This window comes from Lissotriton vulgaris, unplaced genomic scaffold, assembly GCF_964263255.1.
Source record: "Lissotriton vulgaris unplaced genomic scaffold, aLisVul1.2 SCAFFOLD_1952, whole genome shotgun sequence".
Classification (NCBI taxonomy): Eukaryota; Metazoa; Chordata; class Amphibia; order Caudata; family Salamandridae; genus Lissotriton; species Lissotriton vulgaris.
The window spans coordinates 285,632-292,500 of record NW_028246160.1 but is presented as its reverse complement, the minus strand read 5'-3'; the positions used below and the strand labels follow the sequence as shown (position 1 = coordinate 292,500).

The following is a 6,869-nucleotide window of genomic DNA, read 5'->3' as shown; positions in this document are numbered from 1 at the left end:
CAAGGGAGTTACACGCCAAGATAACCCCTACTCACCCTCTAGGTAACATGGCGCGAGCAGCAAGGCTAAACTTGGAGGCGATGTGAGTTAAGTATTTGCGCACGCACCCCAGCAACAACACCCAAGGCCCACCACAAAGGAAACTCCACACAAGGTTATATATAAAAATAGCCTTTGTATTAAACCAAAACACATTAGATAAAACACACACTTTACAATGTGCCAACAGGCACGGGCCGAATTTACAGGGGATATGTACAAGACAGGGCCACATGGACCACTGTCAGGAATCAGCACTTTTAGAACTTAGCACTAGGTAGAATTAGCACTTAGAACATAGAATATAAATCAATGTAGTACAAAATAGAACATAAAACACACGACCAGTAATCACTGGTAAAGGTTAAGTACCACCTACGCAATCCTAACCACCTAGGAACTGGTCACGCAGGGAACTGGGACCTCACTAGCACCACCTGTACTAGCAAGAAAACAACCACCTAAGTATCACAATACCTGTAGGGGTATAGGCACATAACACATGATGCATAACAAACATTCAGAGGTGTATCAATAACAATTGCGCAGTAATCACATTGGCACATAAATCATAAATGCGCCAGAATCCCATTAGCCACAACCTGTGGCAGTCCCTAGGCCAACTGGCCTCTCTAGGGCTACGACGCCCTGTGTCCCAAATGTCAGGCAGGCTGCGCAGGCAGCCAAGAACACAAGCCTAAACGTAGCAGTTGCCCATAAAGTGCTGGGCAACTGGTGCAAATGATGGTGCCAACGTGGGAGCCTCGTGGGCTCAAGAACCACAACTGTGGCACTGCTGAGCCTCTCTGGGCTCGTGGACAAATGTGGGCGGTGAGCCTCTCTGGGCTCTAGAACAAGACTGGCCCTCCTGAGCCTCTCTCAGGCTTGTAAATACAACTTGCCCCCCAGGAGCCTCGGGGCTCCAATCACCAAAATGCGGGCGGAGAGCCTCTCTCAGGGCTCAAAGAACAACGGGCACTCGAGCCTCGCAGAGCTCGTAAAGCAAATGGCACCCTCAGAGCCTCTCTGGGCTCAACACATAATGCGGGGTCTTGGAGCCTCGTGGGCTCTAAATAGACCAGGAATGCCCTGAGCCTCTCTGGGCTCGAATCAATAATGCGCGCTGAGCCTCTCGGGGCTCACACACTCGTACTGGAGGGGAGGGGCGGGCACCGGCAATGTGCCCCGACGCCCTCCTCCCTTCCCACGCTTCACTAGGGCCCCACTCACCGGGTCTGACGGCGGCTGGAGGAGGAGAGCTCCCGCTCCTCGGGACTCTCCTTCAGTTGCGGCCTTCTCACTCTGCTCCGGGGTTCTCCTCTCGCTCCTGGGAGGCCCCGGGGGGCGGACGGCGGTGACTCGGGGGCAATGCAGGAGCGCGGAGTAGGCTCCCGCCGCTTCCTGCTTCATCTCTCCTGGGCAGCCAATCACCGCGAATATGTCGCCCGGCGAGCCTCCCGCTGCCTAAACCAATGGCAGCACGGCTCCCGGGTGACGTCAGCGGCTGCTCCTTCGGCGTCTCCTCTGCCCTGGGGCTGCGGCGGTGATGCGGGGCTGAAGAGGGGTGGGCTCCCTCGATAAAGAAGTCACGAACACAGGGCAAATGAAGGCGGCAATGGAGCAGGGTGGCACCCGCGCCGCTCGGTCACCACACGGGGTGAAAAGATGCCGGGTGGGCACCGGCCAAAGTACACAAGGCGCTCCCAAGCGCCAGAGGACAAAATAAAGCGCTCACAGCGCTATGGGCCAAATAAAGCGCTCTCAAGCGCTAGGCAAGGGATCTCAGCGCTCCCCAGCGCTGAAGGACAAGAGAGCAGCGCTCTCAGCGCTATAGGCACAGCAAAAGCTCCAGCAGGGTCTGGAGGCAGGCAGGGGGGGCAAGGCTGGGCCCAGAGCCAGCTCACTGGGTCTCCAGGCAGGGAGACTGTCCAAGTGGCGGTCCTCCTGGCCCCAGCAACAGCAGCAGCCCCCTCTGGCAGGATCCTGGAAGAGAACAGTTTCTGTGGGGACACAGCCCCATTTTTATACAGTAAAATCCTTGTGTGTAGGTGCAGGGTGGGGGAGAAACCAGTCGCAGCTGGTTTTGGAGTACCCTTGATAGCTCAACCACCCATTTCATTCACTGGCAGGGCTAGGGTCATCAGTCGCACTACAGGGGGTGGAGCCAGCATTGTGTGGGGAATGTCCAGCCCCATCAGGGGCCAGGTGCACTCCTCCCCAGCCATCAACATGCTAATCTCACACTCACCACCGGGCAGACCCATCCAGCCTTCCTGGAGCCAGGCTCACCAGCCAGCTCCAGCCAATCACACGGCAGGCATATTTTACATTAATATACCAAGTCCTAGAAGTGGCATTTCTACACAAGACGCACTCATGCCACATACATCATTGCGAAGCATTCATTCTCACGAGTTCGCACATACCAAATTTGAGTCTGCACTCCCCACGCATCAGGAACTACCAGGGACACAGACATTCCCCATGCATTCCTATGGGAGAGCAGGCCCATCTTACTCCACGCACTCAGAGTGCGCACGCACTTTCCACTGGGACACAGTGAAAGTGCGCAGAACCCAAAAATCACCATCACCAGGTCTCCATTAAAAGCAAAAAGTTTAGGGGTGAACCTGCCAGAAGGGCCAAGTCCAACAACGTGGTGGTGGAGGAGGACGTGGTGGTGGAGGAGGACGTGGTGGAGGAGGAGGACGTGGTGGTGGAGGAGGACGTGGTGGTGGAGGAGGACGTGGTGGTGGTGGAGGACATGGTGGTGGTGGTGGTGGAGGACGTGGTGGTGGTGGTGGAGGACGTGGTGGTGGTGGTGGAGGACATGGTGGAGGAGGACGTGGTGGTGGTGGTGGTTGTTGCAGGACATGGTGGTGGTGGTGCTGCAGGACATGGTGCTGGTGGAGGACGTGGTGCTGGTGGAGGACGTGGTGCTGGTGGAGGACGTGGTGCTGGTGGAGGACGTGGTGGTGGTGGAGGACGTGGTGGTGGTGGAGGACATGGTTGTGGTGGACGTGGTGGTGGTGGAGGACGTGGTGGTGGTGGTGGAGGACATGGTGATGGTGGTGGAGGACGTGGTGGTGGTGGTGGAGGACGTGTGGTGGAGGACGTTGTGGTGGAGAACGTGGTGGTGATGGTGGAGGACGTGGTGGTGGTGGTGGAGGACGTGGTGGTGGTGGTGGAGGACGTGGTGGTGGAGGACGTGGTGGTGGTGGTGGAGGAGGATGTGGTGGTGGAGAACGACGTGGTGGTGGTGGTGGAGGAGGACGTGGTGGTGGTGGAGGAGGACGTAATGGTGGTGGTGGTGGAGGAGGACGTGGTGGTGGTGGTGGAGGTGGACGTGGTGGTGGTGGTGGTGGAGGAGGACGTGGTGGTGGTGGTGGAGGAGGACGTGGTGGTGGTGGAGGACGTGGTGGTGGCGGAGGATGCAGTGGTGGTGGTGGTGGAGGATGTGGTGGTGGTGGAGGACATGGTGGTGGTGGTGGAGGAGGACGTGGTGGTGGTGGTGGAGGAGTACGTGGTGGTGGAGGAGGACGTGGTGGTGGTGGAGGACGTGGTGGTGGTGGTGGAGGACGTGGTGATGGTGGTGGAGGACGTGGTGATGGTGGTGGAGGACGTGTGGTGGAGGACGTGGTGTGGTGGTGGAGAACGTGGTGGTGATGGTGGAGGACGTGGTGGTGGTGGTGGAGGACGTGGTGGTGGTGGTGGAGGACGTGGTGGTGGAGGACGTGGTGGTGGTGGTGGAGGAGGACGTGGTGGTGGAGGACGACATGGTGGTGGTGGTGGAGGAGGACGTGGTGGTGGTGGTGGAGGAGGACGTAGTGGTGGTGGTGGTGGAGGAGGACGTGGTGGTGGTGGAGGACGTGGTGGTGGTGGGGGACGTGGTGTTGGTGGAGGATGCAGTGGTGGTGGTGGAGGATGTGGTGGTGGTGGAGGACATGGTGGTGGTGGAGGACGTGGTGGTGGTGGTGGAGGAGGACGTGGTGGTGGTGGTGGAGGAGGACGTGGTGGTGGTGGTGGTGGAGGAGGACGTGGTGGTGGTGGTGGAGGAGGACGTGGTGGTGGTGGTGGAGGAGGACGTGGTGGTGGTGGAGAATGGCGTGGCTTGGATGCCGAGGAAGTAGGCAGCGTGAGCCCGGAGCTCCGCGCCCGATCCCGGCAAACATCCTGGCAAACGACACGTAATCCGGCGGCCAAGAACGCTCTGGAGGGCGAGAGCATCGGTGGGGCGACGGGACCCCAGGGCTTCAGGAAATAGCCGATCTGCAGCTTGGAAGTCCGGTTTGGAGCACCGTCCGAAGAGCGAGAGGGGTCGTCCCAAGATGGCGGACTGAAACCGAGCCGGCGCACCTGATGCTGCGGAGACTCAGTGTTTTTCCCCACGGGTGCACCGCCAACACACGGGGAGCCGCCGGAGGTTGTGCTGTGTAACTGCGGCGGCGGAGACAGCGGATAGGACCCCATCGCGCTTACCGGGAGGCATCGGACGGCGGCTGTCGGGTCGCTTCGGAGACAAAAGTAAGATGGCGGCGGACCTGAGAGACGATAGCTGAGGGACCCACAGCGCGAGTGAACTGGGGAGTCCAAGAGAGATCGGAGCGCTGCACACGGAACGCTGGCGAGTGCAGAGTATCCTAATAGACAGTAGAGAAGCGACCTGCCCAGTGTGCCGCAGCCGAGGTGCAGCCGGGAATCTGGAGGTACCGCCATTTGCGTACAGCACGGGCCCACAGAGAGTGCGGGGTCGGACACGCATGGCGCTACGAGCGCACGCTTTATGGGGTCGAGAGTCACCGCAGCCCTGTGTCAGAGCGGATGAATGATCGGACCTGCCCCTCTACAGCGGGAGACGTAGGCGACCGGCCTAAATGGAGGGAAAAGAAACCGAAACGCAGGCCCGTGACGCCTGGGAGAGGCTGTGGAGGTGGATGAGGGTGATCGGGGATCCCCGATCATGACAGGAGGAACTGCAGAGGAGTCGAGGGCCCACGCTTAGCGGTATTGAAGCTGATGGGTCTGAGGGGCTGAGAGTGCCGAGCGGAGAGCAGCGGCAGACGTGGCCACACTTAGGCAAAGGCCCCAGTGAGAATCGGAGATGAGCATGGCAATGGACTGTTAGAGTTGGCGCAACCCATATTCCCTGGCTGGACGTGGTCGCTGCATAGCTTGAAGGGAGGCATAGGGCGCAGCAGCTGACTGGCCCCGATCAACCAGGGCTGGCGCGACAAGGAGCTGCCCCTGATCTGGCTACCCCCAGGTAAAGAGCGCTGTTCGGAGGCTGAGACAGTGGGGGCTGACAGGAACTTTGAGCCTGGACTCTGTGGGGCCACTGGGAGTTTGTAACTGAACAGTTGAGCCCTCGCCCTGCGACGGGGAGAGAGCCCCCCCCTCCCTCCAGTTTCTGAGTTATCAAGGACAGAGGCCGCCGCGAGCCGAACCAGGCGCGATGGGGAAGACAAAAGGAAAAGGGGACGGAGCCGCTGGCTCGGAGACGACAGACGGTGCGGAACAGGGACCTACAGAATTACAACAAATGCAGGACCGTATATTGGAAGCTATCACGGCTACGAAAGAAGCTCTACGACAAGACATAGCTCAAGTCGCGACAGGATTGGGACTCCTACTCGCGGATCACGATAAATTGAAGGATAGAGTCAAGAGCGCGGAGGTCACCCTGCAAGAGATAGTACCTGAGCATAAATCTATGGAAGGACGCTTGGGGGACGCTCTAGACCGAATAATGGCGCTGGAACGGCGAGCTGAGGACGCTGAAAATCGCAGTAGGCGTAATAACGTACGCTTGGTCGGCCTTCCAGAGAAAAAAGAGGGTGACGACATGGTGTGATTTCTGGACAATTGGTTGCGAACAGAAGTGGCGCCGGAAGGGCTTTCACCTTTCTTCACGCTGGAGCGGTCGCACCTGGTCCCGGCCAAACCTCCAGCCCCGGGCCTCCCACCTCGTCCGGTGGTGATAAAACTGTTGCACTATAAGGACAGGGATTGGCTGCTGCAGAGGGCCAGGGAAGCGGGCCCCTTTCAGGTGGACAACAACAACGTAACATTGTTCCCGGACTTCACCTTTGAAACGCAAAAACTGCGGGCCTCCTTTTTGTCTCTTAAGCGAGAGCTGCGGGTCGAGGGTATCAAGTATTCACTACTCTTCCCGGCCAAGCTAAGAGTCGTGGTGGACGACAAAACACTCTTTTTCCCCACATCAGCTGATGCCTGGGCGTGGTGGGACACCTACAAGGCCGGGACGGACGGAGCGCGAGTCAGAGCTGAGGAGGAACAGCGGAGACTTCCGATCAGGAAATCGCAACGGCTCCGGAAGCGCAGACAAAGGACTAAGAAGCCAACGCTATCACAGACGGAGGAAGAGAGGAAGGGAGCGCTACAAGCGGTGGTGGACTTGTCGGGGACGGCGCGTAATCACTCCTGTAAGGGTTCAAACTCTGAGGACCAGGCCACAGGCTCGGAAACAGACCTCTCAGAATTTGGTGGTGCCAAGGGACCAGTGGTGACACCCCAAACCTCGGAAGAAATTGTAGAAGCTTGAGAGGTACGGCGTGCGGAACTGGTGTGTATGGAGACCATGGGGGACCGGGGCCCCCCAGATGCAAAAACTGTGGAGCAGAAAAACGGAGACTCGTGAGTGATTATGGAGGGGTTGTGGGGCGGAGGGGACGGGATTGTGATAGCCACCCTCGGAGTTGTTTCACGCCCTGTTTGCCCCTAAGGTCACCGTAGTGGAGACTGCGGAGTAAAGGGTTTGCGGTTGGGGTAGTTGACCCGTTTGTTGTAGTTTGGATGGGAGCTGCTTTTGT

At 58.9% G+C, this 6,869-nt stretch overlaps 1 protein-coding gene across 2 annotated transcripts in view; it reads left to right on the top strand.

The window, feature by feature from the left end:
- The window catches only part of LOC147666128 (catechol O-methyltransferase-like), a 61,391-nt gene that overhangs the window by 15,491 nt on the left and 39,031 nt on the right, over window positions 1-6,869 (top strand). The gene's annotated exons all lie outside the window — the stretch shown is intronic.